This window comes from Stomoxys calcitrans, chromosome 3, assembly GCF_963082655.1.
Source record: "Stomoxys calcitrans chromosome 3, idStoCalc2.1, whole genome shotgun sequence".
NCBI lineage: Eukaryota > Metazoa > Arthropoda > Insecta > Diptera > Muscidae > Stomoxys > Stomoxys calcitrans.
In genome coordinates this window covers 108,915,133-108,927,753 of record NC_081554.1, presented here as the reverse complement: position 1 = coordinate 108,927,753, position 12,621 = coordinate 108,915,133, and the positions used below count along the sequence as shown (strand labels likewise).

At 40.1% G+C, this 12,621-nt stretch overlaps 1 long non-coding RNA gene across 1 annotated transcript; it reads left to right on the top strand.

Moving 5' to 3' along the window:
- Positions 1–3,166: 3,166 nt before the first annotated feature.
- LOC131996335 (uncharacterized) lies at positions 3,167–8,274 on the top strand. Its single transcript, XR_009397783.1, has 2 exons — positions 3,167–3,239; positions 7,835–8,274. It is a non-coding gene; the product is annotated as an uncharacterized LOC131996335 (long non-coding RNA).
- The last annotated feature ends 4,347 nt before the right edge of the window (positions 8,275–12,621 follow it).

The following is a 12,621-nucleotide window of genomic DNA, read 5'->3' as shown; positions in this document are numbered from 1 at the left end:
TAAAGAAAAGCGCAAGGCGAAAAAACGTTGGCAAAAAACAAAATCACCAGAGAACAAACGAAAACTTAATAAAGCAACTGCAGATTTGCAAAAGTTATTAAAATGCGTAGATAATAACCATATTGAACAAGAAATCCAAAATCTTGGGCCAACAAAGTCAACAGACTATTCTCTATGGAAAATCACGAAAAAACTCAAAAATGAGCCAAAAATCAATTACCCAATTCGAAAGTCTGGTAACTCGTGGACAAAAAGCAACTTAGAAAAAGCCTACACATTTGCCAATCATTTATACGATGTTTTCACCCCAAATAGCTCGGAAGAACCGCCCAAATGCTTGGAAACTTTCTTAAATGAACCTCATCAGCTTGACCTGCCAATAAAGAAAATTTCAAAAGCCGAAGTCTCACATGCAATAAAGATTCTAAAACCTGGTAAGGCTCCTGGCTATGACTTAATAACCCCTAAAATACTCAAAGAACTCCCTAAAGAAGGTACTGACTTCATTACGTTCATATTCAATGCCTGTTTAAAGCGCTGCTTCATTCCGCCCCAATGGAAAGTTGCCCAAGTCACAATGATCCAGAAAACTGGAAAACCATCCGATCAAGTCAAATCATATCGACCAATAAGCCTACTGCCAATAATTTCAAAGGTATTCGAATCTCTATTTCTTAAGAGACTAATGCCAATAATTGAGGAAAATAACTTGATACCAAATCATCAATTCGGATTTAGAAAGAATCACGGGACTACTGAACAAATCCACAGATTAGTGGAAACCATAAATTCTGCATTTGAATCAAAGCAGTACTGTACTTCCGCATTTTTAGACATCTCGCAAGCCTTTGACAAGGTATGGCATGAGGGTCTTCTCTACAAGGCAAGGAAACTTCTTCCAATAAATTACTATCTATTAATTAAATCATATATTCAAAAAAGAATGTTCTTCGTCCAAGAGGCCGATGAAATGAGTGATTTAAAATCTGTCAGAGCTGGGGTACCACAGGGGAGTGTGATGGGCCCAATCTTATATATCTTGTTCACATCTGATCTACCACAGACAGAGAACGCAGTGGTGGGTACATTCGCTGATGACACCGCTGTGCTAGCTGTTAATAAAAATCCACAAATAGCAAGCAATATGCTTCAAACCTACCTAAATACTTTGTGCGAGTGGCTGAAACACTGGCGTATAAAACCAAATGAAACTAAGTCTATACACGTAACATTCACACTTAACCACGGAAACTGCCCTCCAGTTCAAATGAATGAAGTCCAACTCCCGCAGGCGAATGAGGCGAAATATCTGGGACTATACTTGGACAAGAAACTAACTTGGAAAACGCACATAAAAATAAAAAGAAAAGCTTGTGATATACAACTACAAAAAATGAATTTTCTGATTGGACCAATTTCCAAGTTATCCTTAGAAAATAAGATACTTATATACAAATGCATTATAAAACCAATCTGGACATACGGTATCCAGCTATGGGGAACCGCTTCACATACAACAATCAAACTACTACAGCAACTACAATCAAAAACATTACGCAAAATTGCAGGTGCACCATACTACATAACTAATAAGCGACTACACGAGGAATTAAATATAAAAACTGTCCAGGAAGAAGTATTGTCACAACTCCAAAATTATAAATTGAGAATTCAACAACATCCAAACCCACTAGCAACAAACCTGATGAGGAACACTGAAACATTTAAGCGGCTCAAAAGAAAAGCACCGCAAGACCTACTGTAAATTTTTAACTCCACTTTAATGATGCATAAATAAATTTTATACGTGGGCCAACCACTGGGTTGGCACCATTAGTAATTATAATATACAAAATAATGTCGATAATAATGTAAATATCTATACTAAGATAGAAAGCATTAATAAAAATGAATTAAAAAAAAAAAAAAAATTAATTTCGAGCATGTATTAGTGAACTCAAAAAGAGAGAATGGGAATGAACGTTTTAGTTATATTAAACTAAAAATCTTTATGTCTTTAAGTAGTTTATTCAGAAATAAATTTCAGAAAAGGTATTGTCAACGATGATATGCTTTTTACAATTTTTAGTAAAATTCTCGCTTATTTCAAAAATAATCGTTTAAGGAAAATTAATAACTCCACCCGAATTGTAAACTATTTTATCTATACTCACGAATGGTTTATTTTATTCGTACAACGTGTATTTTCTCACTCTATAGGAATTTTTAAATAATCGTAGATAAATATCATGGACTAACGAGTATTATGTAATTTACTCCTATTTACGATAAGCATTTTCCTGAGTGTGGGCATTCACTGCACAAACACCCAATAAATCGCATAACAAAAATGGGGCCCAACTTAGAAGCGATGTCTTATCAAGCAAGTTCAAATTCCATATGTCTAGAGTATGAGTTTTTTTATGAATTCCATCTATTGCGATGAAATTCGAGTTGTTTGTGTGAATTTCTTCTGTCGGCTATTAATAACCCTTACGTCTTGAAGCTAGTTGTATATTACTAGTTGCTACTGCACTGAATATAATATAGTTGTAAATTTTCTATACTATTATTTTACTGAGTCTTGAGGACACTCTTTATGTGTACCTCAATCGCGTCGGTAATATAAAGTTTACTATGTTATATTTTTGATTTGGTATTGTGATAGCTTTAGAAGAAGGTATTATATATTATTATGGCTTGGAAAGTTTACTATGCACATAGTAAATTTATCTCATTGAATATTAACTGTACGACGTTTTGATATATTTCGATATTTAGCCTTGTAATCTTTATCCTTTCTGCGGATTGAGTTCACATTATCTATTTTGTTCACTTTGTTCGAATGCTCGGTGGGATCATGCGATCAGCTGAGTACAATTTTTCTATCCTTTTTTGATTTTGTAGTAAATCTAAATGTTTAAGGCTTGATAACACAGCTGTGATCTTTTATAAAATCATAAAAATATCTTCTATTTTACCTGATATTCCACACATTAGCAGCAAAACAGTTGTAAAACTAAGTTTATTTCTAAAACCACTTTGACATTTCCATTTACGACATTTGTCACTCAAAGTAGTTTCGTTTAGGGTAGATTTTTGTTGTTGTGCTGATGACGATACCTCTTAATTGTACCATGGTTTTGATCTAGGGAGTCGTGAATTCGTATTCTATATTTGGAGATTGGCTTTACGGAGGATACGATCTCGTCTACTATCAGTTCTCGGCAAGAGTTACGGTGTGTATTTTTGATAGTGACCAGACCAAAAAATCCTGTGAACTTTTTGGTCATTACTTTTACCTGTGAATTGAATTAGATACATCATCGAGATTTGATTTTTTTACTTCTGCTCGCTTTTGCACCCTCACGTATATAGCTTCGATTTTCTTGTGCTAGATTTGAAGTAGATTCTCGTCTTCAATATTCTGATCTTTTGTATCTTTCGTAACCGATTGATATGGCAGAATTTGGCCAACCGGGTTTTTGTGGTGAGACTGGGCCTCCTAATAATCATATTTCTAGGATTGATTCACTGGTGGATGTAGACCAGATACGGGGCTTATGGTCCACAGGTCAGGCCACGGAGACACCGAATTCGGCTGGAAACAGTGGCGGATCGGGTACCTCCGGGGAAAAGGGTCGCTAGCGAAGTTCGATACAACTCCTAACAATGATGCGAATACTTCTGGAGGTTATAACTGGCCACGTGATATGCCACCACATAGGGAATAGGCAAATCGGAATCGGAACAGGGCGACTGGTCATTCGTCTAGAAATCGGACAACTGACAATTATTAGTATTTTACGGGAATCTTTTAGAACTGCGGCACAAGGTATCCATTCATTGGGAAATGGGGTCTTAAATTCGACGCTACATCTAAGACGTCTTCGGTTGAGGAACTCATATTTCTAGTTAGTAGATTGCAGAGTAGTTATCATGTATCGGATCAGGATTTAGTAGATGGTCTTCGCCATCTCTTGGAGGGTCGTCCAAATCAGTGGTATTGGTATAGGATCCAGCTGTACCCTGATTTAACATTGAGCAATCTTAAGCTGGACATAGTACGGTAGTACTAGAGATATCACACTAACTTAGAGGTACTATTCCTAACTTAAAATTTTCTTTTTAGATGAACCTTTATAGTTTTTAAAGCGCACAACAAGCCGATTACTGGCTTAGATGTATGTCCATAGTGGCATGGGGCGGATTAATATCTGCACCCTCTTTTCAACCTAACCTAACCTAGATGTACTAAGGCAGATTAAAGACCGCAGTTTCAATAAGCATATTATGTGCCAGAGAAAGGTATAGGAAAAAAACGCGTGTGTAGGCGAGTCGTTCCTTCAACTAGTTTTACAGGCATTCATGATTCCGATCCCCGACCTTTTTGTGAGGTATTAGTGAATGGCATTATTTGGCTGTGATGCTAACGTTACAGTGCTTGGCAAGGATTGTGAGAGGTTTGTTTAGGACTTGGATTTGCACGTCCTACCGAATTTCAAATGCAGTGTTTGTGAGGTATTGGTGAATGGCATTATTAGAATTGGTGAATGGCACTAGAGAATCATATGTATTGTGGTGATGATTTCTGAAGGACATTTTCTGTGGCTCCTAAACTTGTCTCCACCTTAAGTTCTAAAATCGTTTACCCAGATAGCAATTCGCATGATCTCTCAGTTGGACAGACTGAGGACCTTCGTGTGGCTGAATCGGCATTCCTTGAATTCGAAACCCACGGTTTAGATAAGACTTGGATGGAAGAGCATGCGATTGACACATCTGACGCATTTCGCATCACACAACGGCATTATCCTATATCTCCCGCGGTAAAAAAATTAATGTATGCGGAGTTGGAGAGAATGTTGAGTTTAGTAGTAATGGAAGTTAGCAATAGTCCATGGAATTTTCCCGTGACTCTTGTACGCCAGGGGGAGGAAAACAGGCTATGCTAGGACGCTCATAAACTCAACGAGTGTAATGTTAAGGACGTTTATTGACTCGCATACATTGATGCTTTACCAGGGAAACTACAGGATACATATTTCATATCGAGTATGGATCTCAAGGACGCCTTATGGCAAATTCCTCTTTCGGTGGAGAGTAGACTGAAGACCGCCTTCACATTTCTTGGACTACCACATTACCAGTTCACCGTCATACCGTTTGGACTGTGCAATACAGCTCGACGGTTATTTCGGTTAATAGATAAGGTTGTCTTTCCGGAATGCGTCAGCGTGTCTTCGTCTACTTAGACGATTTGCTAGTGTTTTTCGCTGGTTTCGATACTCATTTGAGCCTGTTGCGCAAGGTTGGTGATCTTCTGTCTAATGCCAACCTTACCCTAAACCTGGGGGAAAGTTTAAGGCTGACCTGGGTAAGATCGATGGTATCTCGAAGATCCCGAACATAGTGTCCAGTCATAAGACGTATATAACAGCCGACTTGTTTCTGAATATACCTGTTTCTGTAAAAACACTGAACCAAAACCTCTCAAGCAACCATCAGTGTGCAACTCCGTCTCCCTGTCCAGATTTTATATTGCAAAAACCGGTCCATTCACTAATTTATCCCTCAAGGTGGCAAATGTCTCGGCACACTCATCTGTCCTGTTAATATCCTTGATCTTCAAATTGGTCAACGGTCTAGCTATTCCGGAACAAATCGGCGAAATATGAAAACAGCCCCAGACACCTTTCTAACTCATCCCTGCTAGTCGGTACTCGACACTGTTGAGTAGTCTCTATGTCATCACCGTTAGGACGAAGTCCCATTTCATTCACCTTATACCCTAATTAGTCCAATTCCTGATAACAAAATGTATACTTCTCCCTATTCAACCGCAAGCCAGCCTTCCGCAAAGTCCACAAAACTCCTTTCAAAATCCTTAAATGTCCCTCAAAAGTAGCCGTCGCTATTATAATATCATCCAAATACACGACAATCTGCCCCGCGTCAATAAATTGCTTAAGCACCCTATTGATAAATCTTTGGAGTGCCTTGCGCCACTTTCTCCCTCATATTTATGTCATGGGACACACAATTTATCCACCTGTTCCTTAGCATATGGTTTATCCAGTCTCTAAGGACCGTGTCCACCCGGTACTGGGCTAAGGGTTGGATCAGTGTGTCGGTCCGCATCATGTAGGGCAATCTCCACCGGCCTTCCCTTGACATAGGCATGCTGTTTGTATTTGAGCAGTTCGCCGGATGTCGTACTTTTTATCATGGTGTCCACAATACGCTCCATGGTTCTGAGTAGAAAGGACGTAAGGGTTATATGTCTGTAGGCCTTTGGTGTATAAACATCACCCTTGCCTCCTGCCAGGCTTTCGGAGTATATGCAAGCCCTAGGCACGCTGTGAAAATAGTGGCCAGACGAGGCGCCAGATAGTCGGCCTTCTTTTGTAGTAAAGTCTGGTACCCGTTTTTTTGTGGGCTAAATTTTCCATAAATCGTTCTTTCGGTGGTTTGACAAGGTTACCACATTTTTTGGTTTCTTTGGCCAAAATGTTGCCACTTACAAATAAAAATTCATATGGCACCAACCACACATGTTTACATACATATGTGAGTGTGTGGACCGTACTCAAATTCATATATTGGGTTGCCCAAAAAGTAATTGCGGATTTTTTAAAAGAAAGTAAATGCATTTTTGATAAAACTTAGAATGAACTTTAATCAAATATACTTTCTTTACACTTTTTTCTAAAGCAAGCTAAAAGTAACAGCTGATAACTGACAGAAGAAAGAATGCAATTACAGAGTCACAAGCTGTGAAAAAATTTGTCAACGCCGACTATATGAAAAATCCGCAATTACTTTTTGGGCAACCCAATATGTTGTTGCAATTTCAACCATAACCTACCGCTTCGAAATTAATAAATAATAAAACACAAAACTATTTAAAAAGAAACGAATTCGGCTTTTATTTGTAAAAACAAAATAAAAAAATCACAACTTTCCAAAAGCCTTCGACAGCATCTTCCACTTTTATAAAAATAATGTTGTTGTAATAGACCAAAAGCATAACACTTTCAGAAAGTTCTTATTTCATACAGATTTGTTGTTATAAAAGAAACATTTATTTTTTACTTATTTTAGAAGATAATAATTTATATTTTTATATTTATATACAAATAGTTTCTTGTTTATGCATCCACAAATATTTTTTTCCACCCCGAGTAAATAACGCTAACAAACACTTAGCTACAATTAGAAGCGACAGTGTTTGTGCTCTTTTTGGGCATAACTTTCCCCTAGATGAAAAAACAAGTTGTAGCGAAACGAACACTTTTCATCAATATTTTCCTCTCATTTTTTTATATGGAGTTTCACCGCGAAAACCGAATTTAGTACCAACCTAATTCGATTCGATGCGAACTCTCACCTCATTTCGTGGGGTGGTACCAAGATATATTCATTCACAGGTATTGGCAGTTAACCAACAAAAAATATTGAGTGCACAATCTGTAAAAGTCAGTGATTAGTGCATCTCTGATTTTGTGTATGTAACTACTGTAGTTTGCTACAACTTGTGCTGTTTTTAACTATAATACACACACACAACTAAAACTCGTTGACAGATTGTGCACTTCGCGCGAAAAAGTTGTACCCAACTGTTTACGGTACATTACCTGGTAGTTATTTTATGGGGGTGATGGAGAGTCGAAAGGCAGTGATGCCAGGTATGCTCCATCGTCTCCCTGTCTCATCACTGTTTCATCCGATGTTGACAACTCTGGGCAATATACATAAATACGCAGGATGTACAATAAGATGAAGTCATGCGAGCAGCTTAGTACAATTTTTTATTTTTGTTTTCATTTTGCAGTACATCTAAATGTCAAAGGCTTAATATCAAGTTTTGCCCATGAACATTTCACTAAGGAACAAGGGCAAATTCTCACATTTCAATGAGTGCAGTTCGATTCAAGTTTAAGATCAATGATAAGGGGCCTCCTTTTTATACCCGAGTCCGAACGGCGTGCCGCACTGCGACACATCTTTGGAGAAGCTTTACATGGTATAGTACCTCTCAAATGTGGCAAAAATTAGGAAGGCAAAAACACCACTGACAGGATTCGAACCCAGGCGTTCAGCGTCATATGCGGACATGCTAACCTCTGCGCAACGGTGGCCTCCTTATTTATACTTTTATGCTTTATATTTTATGTTTTTACGCAATTTATTTCAATGAAGTGGAAATTTTTTATTCATGTCAAAAACATCAATTATTTATTATTAAATAGAAAAAAAGTTGCTTAAAAGAAAGGACATCTTTCAAATTATTGGTTTATGGAGTTAATAATTACTTTAATTGGATTTTTGGGCTTATCATAAATCCAAATTGCAAAATTGTAAATTAATAACACAAACTCCTTTATAGGACCGATTTCAGCAATTTTTTTTAATTGAATGTACAAATTTTTTAATCAAACCTAGTATTTAATTCAAATCCGCTCGTTAACCAGATCCTTCAATTGGGACCGATGATCTGGTGAAATTCTATGTGATCCACAGCCGATATTGAAGACTGCGTAAATCAGCTCATCTCTATTGTGCTTCCTTGCCACTCTGGCGTAAGAGGACGGCTCCTTACCATTCTCAGCGACCATCTTCCCGTTCCGTGATGGCTGTGGCATCCTTTTGGAAGTCACAGTCCTCCACGAAGACTCAGGGTCCGTGCGCGCTACCTTTGTTCCTGTTCCGCTTTTGTCTACCTCCGCAGGACACTGTCCATTGCGGGATGGCTGGCTTGGTCTGAGACAGAGTACATGAAAGCGGGGGGCTCTTTTCCTTCTTCAACATTTTGGCAGTGTTATGCTCATCGGGAGATCTGAGTCTTTTTACAACTTCCGTAGAAGTGCTTGGAATGTCAGTTCTATCCCTTCCAGCATCCTGCACTTTCGCCCGATTGCGCTGCTGATACACACTCCTGTGTTTCCATCGTCGTGCACCGGATCGCTTTCTCGGCCTGCTTGTGAACTTAGCAAAGCCATCGCATGCTACGGTCTGTTACCACCAACGCAGCCGTTGTGTCTTTGGAGTTCATTTCAAGCCTACTCCTGAAAGGCTTTAAAATTGTTCTTAATAGGTACCTATTACGAGATGGGAATTTTTTTTCTTCGAGGAGCGAATTGAAAACACTTCCGCTCCACTCAACGGTTACAAGCTAACTAGACACAGGTATATCATTCGAAAATCTTGTCCTCATACAATAATCCACCGGTTCGTAGACCATATTCCCCTCATCATTACAAATACAGTCGACAATTGACCTTACGGCCAAACCGCGCCCCTTATCCACTCTCAATGTTGACTACTCGATCACCTTTAACACAACAAATTACTTGCGTCACTTCCTGACTCTCGTCGTTCTCCTCCACTACCTCCATCTCGATAGCATCCCACTCAGAAAGTCTCTTCGTTGACATAACTCACCACCCATTCCACCTACAACTTACCACCCATTCCACCCTCACGAGGCCCCCCTCATTATCAATATCGTCCCCGGCATAAGGCAAAATAAATATTACTCATGCCGGTTGAAACATTCCCCAATTCAGGCAGATCCTTTGGTAAATCAAACTTCATAAGCACACTGATTGTTTCCTTCTCCGGTAGGAGAGTGTGTCTCTACCAATGATTATTGGCATGACGGCTCCATCATCGTTTATTTAGCTTACTGAAGGCAACACTTCCCGTTTGATATACATCTATTGGATCTTCATCCTTAGAAACTTCAATTAAAGCGGAAGAATAATTCTTCATATTCGGGCAGCTCTTTTGAAAATTTCCCATTTCTGCAGATTTAAAGCAAGAGTTCGGCCGTCGTTTCGGTTTCGAACATTTCGATAATTTCCAAACTTCGAACGATCGTAACGGCGAATTTCATCGTCATGGGTTTTAGCAGCAGTCGCCTTATTTTTATCTACCCCCAACGAAACTACCATGTGTGTTTGTGTGTGTGTGGTGTTTTGGTTGTGTGTGTGTATTACAATATATTGGGTCCATACGTTGTATACTTGGTCGTAGTTGTCGCTGTCGACTAGAGTAACAGTTTTCGGAACATTCTCAGCATATGCATTACTTGCGTGTTTCATATAATCGGCATATCAGGAGATGATTTTGTTAGCAGCATATTTAATGACATCAGAATTGAATTTAATTGGAGCGGCCACAGTGGTGGTAGGAACGACAGCCGAGGGTTCAGTGTCATCGGTTTCAAAGACAGTGACAGCAGGATAGATGGCCGCATATATGGAAGCAGCGGATTAGACGCCAGTGGACTCGGTGGCAGCAGTATTGATGTCCATGAATTCGGTGTCAGCGGGTTTGTAACCTCGCATAAGTCATACTGGATAGACCTCGTAGTTGGCTCAAAGTATTATTATTTCCGCAAGAATTTTCCTGTAACTTGAAATAGGTCATTATTTTTGGAAGAAAAATTTAAATCACTCCAGGATAGCTGCAATAGGGGTATCCATTAGGCGGTTGAAGATCTGCGCCTGTTTCCAATGGAACGGCATTTGTAGAGCCCTGGGGTAGGCTTAGAATGCACTCCAAAGACCCAACAGCTGCGGTGGTGGTATCAGGCCGTAGCATGTTGTCTGCTACTGAAACCTGGACTGGTGGAGCGGCTGCTCCAGGCTCCACTAGCCGACAGACGACTGGTCAGCTGGGGCCTTTGACGAAGACACCTGGTTCGAGTATAAAGGACAAGGCCGAACCTATTCCTTCTTCGCATGCCTATCATTTGCCAAGGCCATGGGCCTTCCCCGGGAAACCAACACGCTCTTTAAGAGGTTGGAATAATAGAAGAGGCATCGCTCTCAAGCTTATTGAGAGGCTTGGTGCGAATGATCCTAAGACTCTCACTAATAAGGAGTGAATTCGCTGCACAAGCTACCCCAAGGACTACACGTCTAGATTCGGAAACTGCACCGAAGTCAGCCAAAAGGCTGCGGTCACCTAAAGTGCACCCCATGCCTAAATGATCTAGGGCGAACAACAGTAAAATGGGACTAAGAAACTTTGCTTATATCGCTAGGCACAGTTTGTTGGTGTCATTTGTCGACAAGGGAGAAGAACAGGGCTGCATACCTAGGAATAATTGTAGTGGGACAGTCAATGGACTGTCATCAGTATACTCCGATGTCCTTGCGGAATTTCATGTGTCTCCTCCAGTTTGTAACGATGCAGGTTGGTATCGAGGCCGAGTCAGGCTAATTGCCTTCGGCGATAAACGCTCAATTGAAATGCATCGTAGTGCGCTAAAAAAAATTGGTGAGATCTGGCCAGGTGCTGCAATAGATTTAGTCAAGAAGTAAGATATTCCTTCTCGACCAATCGCGCATGCTTGGATACCAAGGATTCCCTCAGATTCTGAAGCGATACTTGGAAGACTAAGGGAATGTAATCCCAAACTTTCAACCACCGACTGTAAGATTGGTAGATTGGATGAGGCTGATGGTGACCGGAGACATGCAGTATTGGTACTCAACTCTAGCTGTCTCGCAGACCTCAACAAGTCTGAAGGGGTTGTATCCTACGGATTCAACAAGTAGAATCTGAAGGTCTATAGAAGCGGTGGGGTTGGGGAATCAGGAGACGACTCAGCAGTTTTTGCTGAGCACTTGCCTGAGGAATTATCGACCACATCGCTAAAATCTGGCGGATTGCAGGAGACTTAAAATCCCCCTGATCGTGTCATGCGTTGGCCATATACTGCAGTTGTTAGACCTTAAATGCTATATGGTGCTGTGGTCTGGTGGACGGCGCTTCAAAAATCCACCTACTACTCAATACTTAACCGGATCCAAAGGTTGGCTTGGTGGATGGTGGACATTGTGGCTACCCAAATTGCAGCGACCACTACAATGAGGTTAAAGAAACTTTCACATTGGTCATGTGGCGGCTACGGACATTGTGTTATCCTTGATACAATATCCGATTTTCCAGGCATGTAAGTTATGTTTTCAGGACCAGGCCCGAAGGGCAACGAATGGTAGATGGTCACAAGGAGGGGCTGTGAGCATTCCAAAACTATATGGCCTAATCTAGACTTGAAGAGGTCTACTGCTTTGCTGTCATTGGCTAGAACAGACGTTTCAGTCATTGTGTCCGTCATGACAGGTCACTGTCTAATGTGAAAACACGCTAACAGCCTGAAGGTTGCCACCAACGATTTTTGCAGAAGCTGTGAGGACATCAAAGAAGAAGAGACTATAAAACACCTATGCATGTGTCCCGCACTGCAGTCAGAAAGAGTTCCACTTTAGGTCCTCATTTCTTTGAGAACCAGTCTGATTTAGCGGATGTGAAGATTCGCAAGTTGTTGGGATTTTTAAGGCGATCTGGATGGTTTAATGGTATCACAATGGACGAAAACGTCTAAACCTTACCTATCCTGGCTCAAAGTTGCCTTTTGTGGAAATGCAATTCCAGCGGCAGTCAACGAACTCGTCTGTCGGCTTGAACGCAAATCTATTTTCATCTCTCGATATATAAGAGATCTTGTTATTTTCTTCGCTTCAAAACGTATAGGTGAATAAGTTACACGCCACACCTGACAATTGTAATGATTCCTCTTATATATATATATATATATTGTAGTGG